Source organism: Coffea eugenioides, chromosome 11 (genome assembly GCF_003713205.1).
Source record: "Coffea eugenioides isolate CCC68of chromosome 11, Ceug_1.0, whole genome shotgun sequence".
NCBI lineage: Eukaryota > Viridiplantae > Streptophyta > Magnoliopsida > Gentianales > Rubiaceae > Coffea > Coffea eugenioides.
Genome location: NC_040045.1, coordinates 25,684,299 through 25,704,473, shown reverse-complemented (window position 1 = coordinate 25,704,473; position 20,175 = coordinate 25,684,299). Strand labels below are relative to the sequence as shown.

General features: G+C 35.1%; 1 pseudogene; it reads right to left on the bottom strand.

The window, feature by feature from the left end:
- The window catches only part of LOC113752132, a 33,602-nt pseudogene extending 14,118 nt beyond the window's left edge, over positions 1 to 19,484 (bottom strand).
- Between the last annotated feature and the right edge of the window lie 691 nt (positions 19,485 to 20,175).

Genomic DNA, 20,175 nt, shown 5'->3' with positions numbered 1-20,175 from the left:
TAGTAGAAACCAGTAGATGCATTTCCTCCTATCTTCGTTCTTCATTGTTTTCGTGGCACAGCCAAGGGAAGATTTGACTGAATCATGTAGCTCTGCAGCAACTTATTTGCTTGAAAAACAAATTGATTTGCAATAGCCATTTGAACTGCTGTTTCTTTTAGTTTTGCCCCATATTCTCCATGCATGTTCTGCTAGGTTTTTAGCAATTAACTGTGGTTATTTTTATTTTTTTCTCCTTGTAAATATCCTTTCTACGGATAGATTCCAAAATTGGTGCTACATTTAATGCTTTATGAACAATTTAACTCTTACTTTGTTTATGTACCATTCATTTGGGCCTTGGTTTCTATTATACAATAAAGACTATGTACTCATTTTAAATATGCTTTGGACCAATTCCCAGGTGAGTTGTGGTTCGCTAATTTTCCTTACATCCTATTAATATTTTTTTTTGGTTCATGTCTCCAATTAGATTCCTAATGCATTTATGCCAAACTTTCCTCCATCTTTATTGCTCTCACTCTAACCAATTTACTCCTCAGGTTTTTTCCTCCCTGGTTAGTCATCCTTCACCCTCTTGATTTTAGTGCTCATTTATCTGTTTCATGTTACGTCTTTTAATGCTTTCATTGTACTCATGTATTTGTTTTCACGTTTTGCCTTCTTTGATGATCATGTAGCTTTAGCACATTGCTAACTGAAATCTTCTTTCAATCCTTTCTTTTTTTATTTTTAACTTCACTACATTGCTAACTGAATTCTTCTTTCAATCCTTTTTTTTTAATTTTTAACTTCGCTACATTACACATCCTGTAAAACATATTATGAGATACAAGAAGGTGAACACCACACATATTGTTTATTCTATAGGGTTTTAACATATATTCCTTAAATATACATATGTATATGTACGCATGCATGCTGTTTCAGAGGATTATACTTATATCTACACAAATAAATGTATACAATATCTAAACCTCTTTGGAAGCATACATGCATGTAGGCCAACTTTAAAGTTTTAGTCAATTTTCTATTTTTATCCATTTATTTTTTATTGTTGTACTTGCAGGTAATAAAGATATTTCCTGTTTTTATTTCTAATATTTTTGGCTTAATGTATTCATTAATCATAGTGAGGCTGTTTGTATTAACTTATGCAAAAAATTTTATGGGCATTTAAATTTTTTGTGGAAATTTTAAACTTTTTACTCTTTCATCATTTAAAAACTTAGATAAGCATTTTGTGAATCATGTTTCAATATGCTAGCATATTAATTTCTTTGTTAACTCTATTTTTTGCTTTGAATAATTATTTTCATAGTTAACACGTTAGCCTTTTTGCCAACAAATTTTTGCTCGTTCATTTATGGTAGCCTGTTTTTGCAAATGATAACCCTTCATGTTTCTGGATAGTAGTTTATATGTCGTATTATTTCTGTGCCTTCATCTTCAAGTGGCACTATGCAAAGAATACTTTAGCTTTCTGGTATATTATACCTTGCATAAAACTTTCTTTACAGATCATATTCCTACATCAAGAGGTTTAATTATCTCTTTATCTTTATATTATACCTTGCATAAAACTTTAGTCTGCATAAAGTTGTTTTATGCTCTGCTATATGTACACAATCTGTTTGGCTGTTAATTCTCTTTCTTTTCCTTTTATAATTATTCATATCTTTCACTTACACTCCTTTCCACAAAACCCTCCAACCCATTCCTCCCCAAAAACTACTATCTTAATAAATAATAACCTTACAAAAAAATAGTTTAAAAACAATATTAACTTTCTTGACATAAACCTTGATTTCATGACACATTAATAAAGAAACAAATTATGAAAAAAAAATCGGGCAACTAGTTAAAGTAAATGGTCTTATTGAATTAAACTATTTGTACTTCAATTAAATAGTCTTGATTGAATTAACACGAGTTCTTATTGTTGGTTTTGATATCAATAAGACTTGAAGGCAACATGATCCTTCTTTATTACCGAATTCTAAACAGATTTTAAGTTTAATCCAAGATATTTGATTGAATAGGGATGGCGATCTAAATCAATTACTACATGGGAAGCACAAATAGTTTACACAGTTGATAGGCATTTTTTATGCCATGCAATAGTTTTGATGAACTTGTTTGATTTTTAACCGTGGAAAAATTGTGATTGGTTGTTGCTATCTCATGTACTTGCTAGTTCATGTATTCCATGTTTTTATGTTTATAGTTGCTTGACCACCAATGACAAACCATCTATCCTATTGTTTGAGCAATGAGAGTTGGCTAACAATACTAGATCAGAATTCATGAGCCCTAAATTATAGATTCATAAAACCGGAGATACATTTAGGTGGATTTAATTGGTGTAATCTCATTGTTTGCATAAACTTATGCTTAGTTGTTCAACCATGAAAGCAGATGAAGACTAGGTATATGTATACTTGTCATTAGCAAAAGTAATATTCAAATATCTTAGGAAATTACATCCCCCGCAAAAGTAATAGTTTCAATTAACCAAATCACATCGTAGTTATGAGCATTTAAGTGAGTCAAAAACCTAGAACTATCTTCTTATTGGTTCTCACTTATCATATCAATAGTTGTTACTTTTACTAGTTCATTGCTGTAATTGCACTTTACTTTTATTTGTGATAGGTATGGGCATGTATATAAAAACAATCTCTGTCTCAAGTTTTAAATTTCTAAATATCCCACAAACGACCACAAGTATATAGGTCATGTTTGAGTGTAGGGTTTTAGGTCGTTCCCACAGGGAAGAGTGATCAATTACTGATGCTATTTGAACTCTTTTATTATTTAGATGCTCAATAATGCTAGAAAGTAAATGTAAACTACAAACATACAATAAAAAGGAAGTAAGTCAACAATATAAAGCTCCTAGGGAATGGAATTCCTAACCACATTTTGCTAGCAATATTACTTGGGTAATTGAACACTAGCACCTTGGTTAGTCATGGCTTAATTTTCTTATGCACGTGAAACCTACTCTCATAGTGAATCAACTATATTTATAACTAATCTATACATAGTCTCATGATTATGAAATTAGCTACAAGTTCATAAACTTCTATGAAATTACTATAAAACAAGTCACAAAGATGCACATCTATTCTCGTGAGTGCACTCCCTAAGTTTAGCACTCTCTTGAACTAACATCGAATTACAACTTTCGTTGATAATCCAATGTCTTCAAATAATCAAAACTAACAGCCAGTTGATTATGGTTGTAAGAACAAAAGTGCTAAATAACTAACTCAAAGCAATAGTATCAACCTCCTAAGCAAATCTCACAAAAAAATCATAGCAAATTCATCCAACCCAAGGCATAAAACTTTAGTTAAACATAAAGCAAATGAAAATGCAATCCAATCTTGTATTCAAACTAACAAAGGAATCAACTTCTCTATCTTCATCTCCATTTGGTTCATTATTGAGCTGATACAAGAACTGAAGAACAACCCACTAATTTTAAACTAATCCTATACTAATCAAACCTAGATTAAGAAAACTAAGGATTTCTAGTTTTAGATCTATATTTTGATGGTGTTTTTCTCCCCCCATTTTCTTTGCAAAAATCATCCAAGATAAGTCCCTTTTATAGGGAAAAGGAAAGGCTCAATTATTACGCAAGTTACGCTACTTTTTTTATCCACAGATTGCTACCCTGTTTCTGCTGAGAAATTACCAAGAAACTACTTCCAAAGTAGATCTGAGAGGGGATCCATGAACTTGAGGTCCGCAAATCCGTCCATGAGCTCGTCATTTTGCTTTGTTCTTCACCAGTCTTCTACTCTTTGCTTGCAATCCATCCATGAATCCGGGTCCATATTAATATGAAAATTTCTCCATGAAGAAAGATGAATTAGTTCTTCTGCAAGACACAAAAATTGTAGTCGTTTGAGATAGCTTTCTAATGGCTAAAGAATCAAGCTATTTCGAGATCCAGGGACTGAGTTATGACCAAAACACTAATGAATGGTTAGGAAGCATTGTAGAAGAAAAGTGCTTCAGTAATTTGGACTTTTCGCTATGAAAACGTGAGAACTGGATTTTGGTGTCTTCTCAATCCAGGCTTTGTAGCTGAAGTTATAGCCAATGTACCAAAATATATCATTACTGCCAATGCTTTTCTTCTTGTTTCTTGCTTGCATTTCATCCTTTGGTACTTCATGTCACATGATTTCCACTTCAAACCATCAACAATCATGCAAGTATCTTCTCGCTTCTCTTTAATTGATGATTGAATTATCGAAACCTATAAAAAGATGAAATTTCTGCACTTAAGTCCATAGAAATGCAAATTTCTTACTTAATCACAAAAATGCAAAACTTAACTTGAAACCTAGTTATTTGACTCAAATTTAAATGAAAACACACTAAAATGCACATAAACAACCAAACACAAATGTGCAAAATTAGCAATTATCAATTTGAAATTGTTTAGATAATAGAATAAGTGATTAGCCTTGGTAATTGCTATTGTTACTTGTGGATCAACCTTAATTTACGCTGTACTCGTTCAATGACCTATATACTTACAATTGCAGATAATTAAAATTTTAATTTGAACATATAGTCCACATCATATTTATAGTTGATGCTTTGTTTGAGATCCTAAAGATTGTGATGCACCGTTCCTTTGAAAGACCTGAGATTCATCAATTTGGATAAGTCTCCAGGATTGTAAAACATCGAATGAGTCAAGTATCTCCAACTGCTTGCCCAACCTATCTAACCGCAGCTTAGGGCCAGAGAAAGAGCTCAGGAGATAAAAGATATCTTAAACGTTCGAATTTCCCTAGCATGTTGGGTATTTTTTCAAAACATTGACTATCAATTAAATCAAGAGGGGAGGGCGAAAGAGAAGGATGGTGGGGGATGTAGAAAGTGTAATTGATATGTATGAGAGAGAGAGAGAGGGGGGGCTTTAAATAAAAAGGATTTTAGAAATATTTAAATAAAAAGGAAAAGATTTAAGTTCTAATAAATTCTAAATGCATAGCAAGTTCAAAGAAATAAACAAAAACAAGGAAAGAAAGTCATTTGTTGATATAGGGAAAAGACACAAAAAAGTAGTGAGGAATTCCATAACTCTAAGAGTTTTCTATTGTTATTTTTATTTCATCTTTGTAGTGTAGATTTAATTTCTTACACTTGTGATAGTCTAACTAAAAAAGGAATTCGAAAACCATTGATATATAATTGGCAATCTTCCTTGTGAGATCGACACCTAATATCTCTGTATTCGATAAACAATCTGTATACTTGCAGAAAACAGGGTAATTTGGGTTTATTAAAATGTAGTGCATGATAGAACCTCATTAGATTTTACAGTGGATTTGTTTGGAGATTTGGAATAGTTAGGATTTCGTGTCAATTTTCTCTATCCTTTTACCGCCCTATAAATATTAACTTATGGGGGTGGTATGGTAGCTTTTAGAGGCACGCTTTGATGACACAAAATTAGCTAGTTTTTACCGACAAAAACATCTAGAGAAGTTAAGGTTTTCACCACAACTTTTGTAGTTGCTTAGTCATGAGGTGTTCTTGTAAATTTTGTATCTAAAGACAAAATTGCAAGAGAAGCTTGAGGAACTTTATTTCTACTACTGGAATTACAATTTGTTCAATCTTAACTCTTAACGTTTTCACTACAACTTTTGTAGTTGCTTAGTGGTGAGGTATTCTGGTCACTTTTTTATCTAAAGACAAAATTGCAAGAGAAAATTGAAGAGTTTTATTTCTACTATCGGAATAAAGATTTCTTCAACTTTAGATCTTAAGGTTTTCAGCACAAATTTTGTAGTTGCTTAGTGGTGAGGTATTCTCGTAACTTAAGTATTTGAAGACAAGATTGCATGAGGAGCTTTGTTTCTACTACTGGAATAAAGATTTCTTTAACCTTAACTTTTATTTTTACTTGTTTTTATTCATGATTTGTTTCAAGAAAAAAATGTACTTTCATCCTAAATCTGTTTTTTTTTTTCAAAAAAGGGTATATACTATATCTAAAACTTAAAATAACTCAACTTTTTTTTAAAAAAATGAAATCCGGGTTACTTTATTGGATAAAAAATAAGGAGGGCATACATGGAAAGCAAAGCCAAAAAAACACTAGCGCTATCTTAACCTACGCCCTAACTCTACGCAAACTTGGAACACCCATCTGATCAAGAGCAACGTCACCTCTCACCAAGCGAGGCAAATCACGCAATGAGCCATACGTTAGAGTTGAAGCTTGATATGGCCAAAGCCTACGATAGAGTCTCTTGGCCGTTTTTGCTTTAGGTGTTGCAAAGGTTTGGGTTTGGTGAGGTATGAATTGATATGATATGGAGACTTATTTCGAATGTGTGGTTCTCCGTAATAATCCTAAATCTGTTATAAGCACCTAAGTTTGTTTTGTCCTAGAATTGAGATGAACTTGTTTGATTTTAACCATGGACTAATTGTGGTTGATTGTTACTATCTCATGTACTTGCTAGTTCATGTATTCCATGTTTTTATGTTTATAGTTGCTTGATCACCAATTTCAAACCATATATCCTAGTGTTTGAGCAATAAGAGTTGGCTAACAATAATAGATCAGAATTCATGAGCCCTAAATTGTAGATTCAAAAATGCGGAGATACACTTAAATGGATTTAATTGGTGTAATCTCATTATCTTCATAAACTTATGCTTAGTTGTTCAACCATGAAAATAGATGAAGACTAGGTACATGTATACTTGTCATTAGCGAAAGTAATATTCAAATATCTTAAGAAATTACATCCCTAGCAAGACAAGAGTAATAGTTTCAGTTAACCAAATCACATCGTAGTTATGAGCATTTAAGTTAGTCAAAAAGATACGACTATCTCCTTATTGGTTCTCACTTATCATATCATTAGTTGTTACTTTTACTAGTTCATTTTTGTAGTTGCACTTTACTTTTATTTGAAATTGTTTAGATAGTAGAATAAGTGATTAGCCTTAGTAATTGCTATTGTTATTTGTGGATCAACCGTAGTTTATGTTGTACTCATTCAATGACATATATACTTGCAGATGGGGATAATTAAAGTTTTAATTTGAACACATAGTCCACGTCATATTTATGGCTGATACTTAGTTTGAGATCCTAAAGATTGTGATGCACCATTCCTCTGAAAGACCTAAGATTCATCAATTTGGATATGTCTCTAGGATTGTAAGACCTATTATCAAATGAGTTAAGTATCTCCAACTGCTTGCCCAACCTCTCTAACCACAGCTTTGGGCTAGAGAAAGAGCTTAGGAGATAAAAGATATCTCAAATATTCGAATTTGCCTAGCATGTTGGGTATTTCTCCAAAACATTGACTACCAGTTAAATCAAGATGGGAGGGCGAAAAAGGAGGATGGTGGGGGATGTAGAAAGTGTAATTGATATGTATGAGAGAGAGAGAGAGAGAGAGAGAGAGGCTTTAAATAAAAAAGGTTTTGGAAAGATTTAAATAAAAAAAAGGGAAAAGATTTAAGTTCAAAGAAATTCTAAATGCATAGGAAGTTTAAAGAAATAAAAAAATTAAGCAAAATGAAAACCAAGGAAAGAAAGTCATTTGTTGATGCAGGAAAAAAACACAAAAAAAACAAACTGATTTGATTTGATTTGCCAACATGCATGTAGTTTTGTATTGTCCTTCATTGAAAATTACTGATAATTTCGAATTCAATACGAGTAAAAGCTGTGAATTGCAGAGTATGGGATGGAGTCAAGAAACATGCGTTGGGTTGTGAATTGTAGAGTATGGGATGGATCTTATTATGAAAAATAAAGAGCTGGAAATAGTTTAGATTGGTTATATTAATGTTTCTTAAAATAGTAGAGAATAGTAAGGTTTCCTTAATGTGGTATTAAAACCAATAAATTTTTCACAATGAGTTTTCCGTAACGTTGGCCAATCATCTTAGTTTGGTATTATGCTTATGTAGATAATCATCTTATTTTTAATTAAGGTTAATAAAAAAGTTAAGGGAATTGGAGAAAGTTTCCTTGTTAATTTAGCCCTCTCTTGTTAAAACACAAAAAAATAGATGGCCTCCTCCAACTACATTGCTCTGAATCTGTTCTCTGCCAACAGCTTGTGAGCACAAGAAAAGTTTGAGCAACTAAACAGAGTGAGACTAACCAAACCAAAATACCAAAATAATCACACACTATCTCCCAATTAAATTGACACACTTTTCTTGGTTCTTCCTTGTTAATCAAACACTAAAAGTGAAGGATCATATAACAAATTGGTATCTTTCCCCAATAGAATACATGTAAAGATGGACGCAATACATACAAATACTACCGACACAAGAAGATCTAACCAGCTGACAATCTCGTTGCCCCTTGTCATGCTAGATCCATTTGCGGCCTGATAGAAGGCAACAAGAAACGATTAAATGGTTCAGAAAATTGGTAATAGAGGCAAGTATTCATACAGCTTTAGGCAACATGCAAATGAAAGATGGTGCAAGACTTTAGGCAAGAGTTTTCAATACAGAAAATTGGTAGTAGAGGCAAGTATTGTTTTCTTAAGAAACCTGAGGATCAGAAATTCCTGCAACAAACCTTAGTAGAGTTTTAACAAATGTTTCAGACTTTTGGAAGTGGATCTATTTTTTCATGAAACAAGGGAATGACAACAAAGATGTGTTGTCATAGCCAAAAAAATTCATGTTATGACAATATTTTAGTGATTTTTCTTGTAACAAAAATATGTGTTTTACTAATGACAATAACACAAGTTCTCACCAAAAAATTAACATTATGGGACAATAAGCACCATTGTCATTAAAGTTAATTTATTTATGACAAAATTATATATTGTCACAGGTGTTGTAATTAAATTTGATATATATCAGATAATATTTAAGGCAAAAGCGGCTAAACAGCAAAACAAATCTGACTCCACGGCAAATATATAGATTGCATGGTTTATAATTTAAAAATAAAAAGGAAACAAGATGAAAAACAAATATAAACAGCACAAGCGAATCAAACTAATGTAAAGTCTGCCAACTAAACTTATAAATTTATAATCAATAAAAAAATTGTCTTGCATCTTTTCCTACTTAACTTATATATTTCATTCTATTCAATTGTAATTCTTTGGCATCTTATATTTAACAATCCTTGAGAAAAAAATTGATAACATTGCTGCAAAAAAAGAAAAGTTACTAAATCCAAACAAAAAAAATCTAAAAAAAAAATTTTCCACCAACATTTTGTCCTCCCAATCCTCCACAGGCACCAGGCACTTGCAGGGGAAACAATTCTTAGTAACTGAGAATGGAATCAAAGTGCATCATCACTCAACAAACATGTCATATCATTTTGTACTACGAATTAAAGTAAATAGTATTTGATTGAATTAACACAAGCTCTGATTGCTGGTTTTGACATCAATAAGACTTGAAGGCAACACGACGATTCTTTATCACCAAATCCTAAACAGATTTTAAGTTTAATCCAAGATATTTGATTAAATAAAGATGGTAATCTAAAACAATTAATTACATGGGAAGCACAAATGGTTTAAATAGTTATTAGGCATTTTTTAAGCCATGCAACATTTTTTTTATGAGTACATGATATGACGGTAACACATACTGATCTATTAAATTTAATTTATGAGAGAGTATGTCAACCCATTTCCAAAGACAAGGAAATAAGCAAAATATTTTGATTTCACCTTGCAGTATGGAAGGCAATGCTTTCAAATATAAACTTAGTTCCTCATCACCAAACTTCTTAATCAGTCACGGAACAGGAATTACATTAGATGATGTTTCAGATAAACCAAAGTAAATATTTGGAAGCTAAAACTAAAAAGAATCTCACAGAGCCAGTACTATGATCTTGTTTCTTCCGAAGAGGAAAAAAAGATAAAAAAAAAAACGCAATAGTCATTAAAAAGATAAAAGAAATTATTGAATGATGTAGGCGAAGCTTATCAAAATTGAGATTGGAACTAGATGCTAAGAAAATGAGAATTCCAAGAACCGTAAATTGAATATTAAAAAGAGAAAAATTGGAGGAGAAAAAAGTAAAAGGAGAAAAAGAGTACCTGCAGATGATCTTAACCGAAGGCACGCGACTTATTTTACCATAATATTCTCCTTGTTGACCATTCTCCATCCTAACTCTCTTGTTGAATTCTTCAGGCATGTCCTCTAGAGATACCTCTTCTAGGGTGGTTACATATTTCAACCCATCTGGAATCATTTCCAATTCTTTACACCCATAAATCCGTAAACCTAAGAGCTTAGGCATGGCCCCCTCATCCACTTTCCACTGCTTCAAGTTACCCAAAAAAGCAAGCTCGAGATGTTTTAGTTGGGGAAATCCCATCAAGTGGCACATCATTTCATGGCCCATTTGGCAAGAGGGGCCCAAGTTCCAGTATTCTTAGCTTAGGAAGCTTCTCGAGTATTGCCATTGGGTCTTCCGCAATTTCAGTCCACTGCAATTTCAATTGAGTAAGTCCTGCAGGGTCAGGAAACATATGGGATTGGTAATCCGGTAACTTCTTGCATAAACAATTCACGATCTCTAATTCATGAATATTCCTACTAAACAACACCCTTGAAAGAACATGGTTTGGAAACATGGTTTGGAGGATAGAAACTCTGACTTTGAACCCCTTAAGCTTAAGGCTGGGTACTCTAGAAGAAGAAGGGGTCATCTTTCTACCCATCCCAGATATTCTGGGAGTAAAACTAGCTCTTTTAGCCTTCGACATCCCAGGGGCAGACTGCAAAGAGTTTCTAGTAGAACTTTATCCAAAACAAGTAAAATCTCAGGGTTGGAAGAATGGTCTAAACATAGACCAGGAAAGGCCACGGTGGTTGGCCCAGTGCAGTTATCAAAACAACTCCTATAATCCCATGAAGATTCTCATGTGGAATGTAAGGGGGGCAGGTAGCTCCGCCTTTAGGAGTCATCTTATGCAACAACTAGACATTCACAAACCCAGCATAGTGATTATCACGGAGACAAAAGTTTCTGGTGACGTTGCCACCAACATGTGTAAAAGCCTTCCCTACACCAGATTTTCCATCATGGACGCTATAGGTTTTAAGGGCGGAATATGGATCTTGTGGGATGACCATGAAGTGCACTTGGATATCCTTCAAAAGACTGAGCAGGAAATCCATGCTCTAGTCAAGGTACTGCCCTCTTCCCCCTCCTGGCTTTTAAGTGCAATATACGCTAGTCCTAATCTTGAATGTAGAAAAATATTGTGGAACAACCTATGCTCTGTTGCTAGTACTTTTTCCTTTCCTTGGCTCTGTATTGGGGACTTCAACGAAGTCCTAAACTCTTCTGAAAAATTTGGGGGGAAAGGGGTTAATTCAAAAAGAATCTCTCTGTTTAGAGACTGCATCAACAGCTGTGGCCTCATGGACTTGGGCTTTGTTGGGGCTAAGTTCACTTGGCTTAACAAAAGATATGATGGGGGATTAATTTATGAAAGAATTGATAGGGCCCTTTGTAACACGGAGTGGAGAACCCTTTACCCTGAAGCCTCTGTTTACCATCTGGTTAGAACACGTTCTGACCACTGTCCTATCCTTGTTAAACTGCACAATGCTACCCCTCCTCGAAATCTGAGACCTTTTAGATTTGAAAAATTCTGGTTTTCTAACCCCCACCTTGGAGGACATTGTTCTCTCTTTCTGGACAAACTCAACTGACTCTCTTCATGCCATTATTCCCCCTTTCCAAGAGAAATTAAAAGTTTGGAGCAAAGTGTCATTCCCCAACATTTTCAAAGAGAAAAAAAGGCTTCTAGCCAGAATTTCAGGAATCCAAAAAGCTCTCCAAATTAGACATTCTAACTTTCTGGTTTTGCCTAGAAAATGAGCTTCAAGCCCAATTTAAATCTATTTTAAGCCAGGAAAAAGACTTGTGGGCTTTAAAGTCTCGAACCGATGCTGCCCTTTGGGATGATTTGAACTCTAAGTTTCTACAAACTACCACCATTTGTAGGAGAAGAGCTAATAAAATCTTGGGGCTGAAAAATACTGTTGGCGATTGGACCTCTGATGATCGCAGCCTTAAGATGCTTATCACAAACCACTTCAACAATGTCTACACCACAGATTTTTCCTATTCCTATTTGTCTCCTCAATCCTCCCCCAGTAGCACCCCAAAAGTTCCAGCAGATGCCTTACCCATTCTTCTAGCTCTTCCTTCTGAAAGGGAAATCAAAAAAGCTGTCTTTAGTTTCAAGCCTTTCAAAAGCCCAGGTCCGGATGGGCTCCACCCTTTCTTTTATCAAAAATTCTGGTCCGAAGCCAAGAACCCCATCCAAAAATTCATTCTTGACTCCTTCCAGGGACACCACTTTCCTGTTGGAATTAATGATACTTTCATCTGCCTCATTCCTAAATGTGATTTCCCTGTAAGCATCAACCAATACAGGCCTATTAGCCTCTGTAACTCCTCTTTCAAGATTTTAACAAAAATTCTAGTGAACAGGATTAGACCTCTAATGAACTCCCTTATTTCCCCCTACCAAGCCAGCTTCATTCCTGGTAGAAGAGCTTCAGATAACGTCATTATTGTTCAAGAGGCTATCCATAAGCTCAGGATAAAAAGAAAAGGCAAAAAAACCTTCTGTGCTTTAAAGCTGGATCTTGAAAAAGCCTTTGATAAACTTGAATGGAGCTTCATTAAAGAAGTCCTTACCCTCTTTGGTTTCCCTCATGATTTAATAAACCTGATCATGAATTGCATTACCACTTCTAGATTGGCAATTTTACATAATGGGGTGCCAACTGATTGGATCTTGCCTTCTAGAGGAATTAGACAGGGGGACCCCTTGTCCCCCTATATTTTCTTACTCTGCATGGAGTACCTTTCTATCTTCATCACAGAAAAATGCAATCAAGGGAGTTGGGTACCTATAAAATTTGGAAGGAAAGGGCCCAAAATGACGCACTGTCTCTTCGCAGATGATGTCATCTTGTTCAGTAGCTGTGATTTGAGCTCCATCACCACCATAAAAGAGGGCTTAGACCACTTTAGTGCAAAATCAGGTCTTAAGATAAATCCCCTCAAATCTCATATCTTTTTCTCTTCCAATGCCCCCTCTGATACTAGAGATGAAATTTCTGCCACCCTCAACATTTTTGAAACTGATGATTTTGGCAAATACTTGGGGTTTCCCATTCTACATAGTAGAATCTCGAAAAAACTCCTACAAATTCATTTTGGAAAAGATGCAGAAAAAGTTGGTTGGTTGGAAGGCAAATTTAATTTCTTTTGCTGGAAGAAAAACTATTATCCAACAAGTTGCAGCAGCCTTGCCTATATATTATAGTCAAGCAGCTCCCTTACCTGCCTCATTGTGTAATGAGCTTGATAAAATCCAAAGAAATTTCCTCTGGGGCACCACTGATGAGAAGAAAAAACTTCATTTAGTAAATTGGGATTCTGTGTGCAAACCTAAAACTTTGGGTGGCCTAGGACTCAGAAAGGCTTCTGATAACAACACTGTGCTCCTTGCTGGACTCTGTTGGAGACTAGTCAAGGAACCTAAAAGCCTTTGGTCTCAGATTTTACAACATTGTTACATTGACAACAATAGTACTACCTCCAGCCATAACCTCACTTTGAAAAGAGGAAATGGATCCATCAATAAAAAATCCTTGCAGAAGGGATTAGAGTTGTTTAACCAAGGCATCATGTGGAATGTCAGAAATGGGGAGGAAATTCTTCTATGGTGGGATGACTGGACCGGTAGAGGCCCCCTTAGATCAATGATCTCTGGGCCACTCACCCAAGCAGAAACCAAAATGAAAATCAAGCAAATTTTTGGAGACTTTGATGCTTGGGATTTTTCTTCTCTCTCTTTTGAACTCCCGGACAATATTTGCATATTCATTCAAAGCATCCCAAGGCAGTTAATGAGTAATCAATCTGATACTCTAAGATGGAAAACCAACCCAAATGGATCTTTCTCTGCCAAATCTGCCCTTCTTATTTTGGAGCAGGATCTAAAGAAAAAGCCCCCTCAAGGGGATTTTGAACTATGGTCTTGGGTTTGGAAGGTCAAAACAAAGTCCAAGGTTAAACATTTCCTTTGGCTAGCTTGCCAAAATAGACTGCCTTCTAAGGCACTTCTCCTTAAGAGAAATATCATTTCTGACTCTTTTTGCCCTCGCTGCAACCATTCCTATGAAAACTCAGCTCATGTTCTTAGATATTGCCCTCAACATTCCCACTTCTTTTGATCTGGATTTTACAGTTTGGCTTAAAAATGGTTGTCTGTCCAAGCATATTTCTCCATTTTATGGAATCCCCTAGGGTACTGTTATCTCTTTTGCCTGCTGGAATCTTTGGATTGCCAGAAACAAGGCTATTTTTGAACCATCTAACCTCTTCTCCATTCTGCACAATACTCTAGCAATGGTGGCTGAATACTCCTTTTTAGGACCTATTCAGAACATAGTACATCCTAGAACAGAAGTGCTCATTAACTGGATTCCCCCTGAACCTTCCTGTTTCAAATCAACACTGATGGATCTTCCATAGGGAATTCGGGTCCAGCTGGATCAGGTGGCTTGATCAGAAATCACCTAGGACACTGGATAGCTGGGTTTAGCAGAAAATTGGGACATGCTACCAATATTCTTGCTGAGTTGTGGGGGATAAGGGATGGACTATCCTTAGCTTCCTCTCTAAACTTGCAAAATGTTGAATTAGAAGTTGATGCTAAAACTGCTCTAGACTTGCTTAAATCGGCAGATACCTCAACTCATGAGTATGCTTCAATTATCTCTGATTGCAGGTTCCTGATCTCTGCCCTGCCGAAAGTCATACTTAGACATGCTTATCGAGAAGCAAACCAGTGTGCTGACAGATTGGCAAAACTGGGTGCTCAACAAGACGTGAATTTTGTATGCTATGAAAGTATTCCTTATGCTTTGAGAAGTCTAGTAGATGCAGATCTTAAGGGAATTTGTTTCCCTCGTTTTGTACCTATAACTTAAGTTTGTTTTAATATATAGTCCCTTTTATTACCAAAAAAAAAAAAAAAAAGAAAGAACATCCAAACTCCTGTTACTGCCAAAATCAAAGTCACGGATTGTAAGTGAGCTAAGGCATATGCAATCCAAGTTTGATAGATGATTGATGATGTGTGCCAGGTCCTCAAGATTTTGACGCACTATTGCTTTGAAAGATCTGAGATTTGACAATTCGCATACATCTTCGGGATAGCAAAATCTGTTATCGAATGATTCAAGTATCTCCAACTGCTTGCTCAGCCGCAGCTTAGGCTGACGGCCCAACCGCCTGTCCGGAAGATAAAGATATCTCAAATGTTTCAATTTCCATAGGACGTTCGGTATTCTACAATCATAACTACCAGATAAATCAAGAGTTTCCAAGTACTTTAAATTGCCCAAGGAATATGACAAGTTTATTCTCTTACCTCTCAATCTCAAACATCTCAAATGGATAAGCTTACCGACATATCCCAGGGGTGATTTGAAATAACGACTTTGGGAGGCCATATCGAAGGATAAAATTGCCAAAACTCTGAGCATCTTCAAATTCTTGACTTGGGACATTATTCTTATCCCTGGAAAAGGTTCCCATCGGTGTATAGCAAACCAAAATTCCCATTCGTCTGCCAACGAATCACACAAGAATGAACGAAGATGCTTAGTTTGTTCTTCTGGCGGAAAGTTGTATTGAGAGATATCCTCTAGAAGCAAACGAAGGACTAAACCATACTGTGCTTCAATTGCAGGAGAAGAATCTCATGAAGGACTTCGATTGACCAGCTTATACAAATTCTCCTCTTTTGCCTTGGCTAAGCACAGATCTCTCATAAGATCATGAAGCCGACATGACTCCAACTCTGTTACTGCATGCTTCCCCTCCTCATATGCTTTAATTTCAACAATGCATCTTATTGCTAATTCTTTCAAGTAACGCTCTGCAACATCCATAATCATTTCTTGCTCCCTTCTATCATTCTCAAATATCATACCTTCTCCTATCCACATTTGATATAAACTCTCTGCTTCAATGTCGGTATCTTCCCTGAATTTACCCAAGTAAAGGAAGCATGGTTTTAGTTGCCAAGGGAGGTCATAGTAACTGTAAGCTAAAATCTTTGGCACCTCTCCTTCTTTTCCAATTTTTTCCTTATCCAGATAGGATTTGATATTCTCATGCACTTCATTCCATTCCTTGAGGGTTTTTTTAGTTCTAAGAATTCCACCCAAAACGACCACGGCCAATGGAAGACCCCTACAGTTATTCAACATTTTCCTTCCTAACTCTTCCATCTTGCCCAAATCTTCACAACCTGTGTAGCATTAAACAAACTGAATAAATATCAACCACGACGCATCATTCATTCATAAGCATCATGTTATCATTCAACAACTATACAAAAAACTTGATAGTCTGTTAACTGAATAAGTCTTCCAATCCAACAACTTTGAGACCTATCAATAATAGTCTTCGAAAAAGGCTATCTTAAGATGCATTTTACTGGACTATATGAATCTGAAAAAAAGATCAAGCTGTTTAAGTAAATGGTGGCAATACAAAAGGAATTATGTTTCCATTGCAGTATTTTTTTTTTTTTCCACTTAGGCAAGCAAAGCCCTGCCCAAGGATGCCAGCAATTTTTACCACAGCGGGAGTTGAACACGAGACCTTACCATAAATACGGATTTACTAGTACCAGCTGAGCTGCCCGTGGGGGGCTCCATTGTAGTATTTCAATTGTTATCGTAGTATTTCAATTGTTAAAATTTTCAGAAAGGCTATCATAAAAAATTGGCACTGATATGCACGAAACATGTTATATATCTTGGTTAGCAAGTCAAAAATGTACTTAAAATTTTTCATCATGCGGATGAAATTGTAGGACTATTAGTCTCTCTCACACACACACAGATACACATATCCTTTTACGTGAAATGAATTTAACGTGAATAAAGGAGAAAATGTTTACTTGCACCATTACTCCCCCACCATGATTTCTTTCGTAGCAACTCCCAACTTCCTTTGTCAGTCAAACAACGCAATTTGTGGCGATAACCGTTTGGACCAACATATGGTGCGACGTCTTCATTACGAGTTGTGAGCAAAATTTTGGATCCATGCTCCGAAACTGGGATTGCATCTTTTAGACAATCCCAATCTTCCGTTGACCAAATGTCGTGGACGACTATCAAACATCTCCTAGCTCGCAAGTGCTGTTGAAGCAGCCTTGCTAGCTCATCTTGTTTGCTCGTCATAATCAGATTTCTTTGTTCAGGAATGAGCTTGAGTAGAATGCCTTGCAAGAGATCGTTTGGTTGCCATTGTTGTGACCAATGTTTTCAGAACCGGACCGGACCGGCCGGTTCGACCGGTTGGACCGCGAACCGGCCATGTCACCGGTCCGGTCTAATGCTAAAGCCGGAAGTTCATGGAGAACCGTTGAAACCCGGACGAACCGGACGAACCGTGCGAACCGTGAACCGGCGGTTTTTTAAATTCTTCAACAAAATATCAAGAATGGTGTAGCTAAGATTCGAACATGGGTCACCAAGTTTGGATATGACAATCTCACCGCTAGACTGTAGTTAAGTTTGTTGAGAATTCTACTTGACTAAAAAATATATTAAAACATCAAGTTCTTCTCTTATTTTTTTTTCAATTTTTTCTTCTTAACCATTTTTAACCCAAATATCCACAACAAGATTTTCTCAAGTCTTCACCATTATTATCAGGTTATTATCTTTAGCAAATTGTAAACAAGTTGAAAATTTCAACTTTTCTTGTTTTCCAACATCTTAGTAAGTTTAATTTTTTTCTTTTCAAGGTTTTTTTTTCTATATTATTATCTTTAGTTGATTTTTTGCATTTTCTTCTTTTTCCCCTCAATTTTCATATGTTTCCCTCATTTTTGTTTTATTTTTATTCGATTAATTAAGGATGAAATTTTTGCAAAAGTAGTGCACATCCGTGTAGGAATGGGTAGGAATTACAAATAATAACATTGGGCTGGTCAAAAATATGGTAGTTGGCACATAATCGAAGCTATTGATAATTGAATTTAAAATAATTAATGGTATAGGATCATTGAATTTAATATAACATGTTAATTAGTAATGTTTAGTAGCAATTAATTTTTTATGTGTTTAACTGTATATTTGTTTTTCAAAAATTTTTAGTTTTTTTTAGTTTGAGCAATTAGATTTATATTTTTATAATAAAATTTTAACTTTTTCAGCTTAAGTTGATGAAATTGTGAAGGTGGTGTGGTTGCTTATCATGCCACTGATAAAAGTTTGCTATTCAAATAGTTTGTCTTAACTTGAACTCTTTTATGGATTTTTTTAAGGGTTGTAAAAGAATTTCAATATTTAATTTATTTATTTTTTGTGTTTTTATTTGTGATAATTGGTGAACATTTGGATTGTATCTATTTATGTTTATAATGAATTTATGAAAACTTATGGTGAATTATGATATTTTAATTATATTTATCATTCCATGTTTTATGTATAACTTTTAGAAAATTTATTATTATTATAACTTAAATTAAGTTATGTTGGTAAAGTTCAAGTGTAGAATGAAACCTGCTTAGTACTTAACACTAAAAAAAAAAAAAAAAAAAAAAAAAAAAAAAAAAAAAAAAACAGTGAACCTTTGAACCGGCCGGTCGGACCGGTCGGACCGCGAACCGGCCACCTCTCCGGTTCACTGACCGGTCCGAGTTTAAAAACATTGGTTGTGACACACAAACCCAAGCAAAACCTTCAAAATAATCCTTCAATCTTTCATGGTGATATATCTTTCTAGCAAGAGTGGTTTTGCCTATACCACCCATGCCGAAAATCGAAGCCACACTTATTTTGTGCTCTGCCACCTCATTCAGCAAATAGTTAACTAGCACCTGAACATCATTAGGCAGTTCAACCACATCCTCCTCAGCCACAAAGGAATGAGTCTGCCTTAATTGTTACAGTCTGGATGGAGAACTCGACTCTCCTTCCTCCATTCTGGTCATTACATTCCCATATTCGCCAAAATTTTGGGTGAGATTAGAGATCCTATTTCTGAGACTTTGAATCTCCACACCCAAATTGTGACGGGCATAACCTTCCGTGGCGATGCAAGCAATCCTCTTTAGAGTACTTGTAAAGCCTCCGCTGCTTGAAATTGAAACCCTCAAAGCATAATCTTCAACCAAATCACTAGCTTCATAAGCGACAGCTCTAAACTCCGGAACCCACTGTTGTATACCGTCCCTTGCAGTCTGTTTCGTATCTGCATCTCTTAAGAACCTTTGTATCCGTTTGAGATCGTCATGAAGGAGTCTGACTTGCTCGTTAACGCCTTGTAGAAACTTTCATTCTTCATTAACCAATTTGCCTATATTCTCTACTGCAAAGGATAGGATTGAGGACAGGATTTCTTCGGGCATTTTGGATGAGATTGATGTATATTTTCTGTATTGGACAGGATTTCTGCAAAAGATGATGGTTTTAATCTTACGTAGCAAAAGCTTTAACAGGATTGGTGTTGTTAGAGTGTTTAATGCTGATGGCAGTTATTTGAAACTGATTTATGTGAAGATAAGGACATGTTATCAGCATAGAGAGACAACTTTTGCTTTTTTTATTCCCTGATTCTGAAGACAACTTTTACTTTTTCTAATTCCCCCTCTACAAATGGAAACTGATTTATGTGAAGACAAGGACATGTTATCTACTTTTTCTTTATTTTATTCCTCCTCTACCAAAGAGATACAACTTTTGCCTTTTTAATTCCAACTCTACAAAAAAATTCCCGTTTACGAGAAGGGAACAAGCAAAAGAAAAATTCTTTGGCTTTGCATATAAACAACTTTTGCTTTATTATATTCCCCCTCCGCAATAAGGGAACAAACAAAAGAAAAATTCTTTGGCTTTGCATATAAACATCTACAATCAATTCTTGCTCTTTGTGTATCTTAAAATTGTAAAATATTTAACATTAACAGCTAAAAAGTTTCACAATAATAGATGAAAATTACAAGAATTGTATTGCTAAATGATGCGAGAGAAAATTGAAAGATTATTTTGTGAGATATTATTGTTGAGAAATATATCAAATGAAGGGAAAGAAAAGAATTT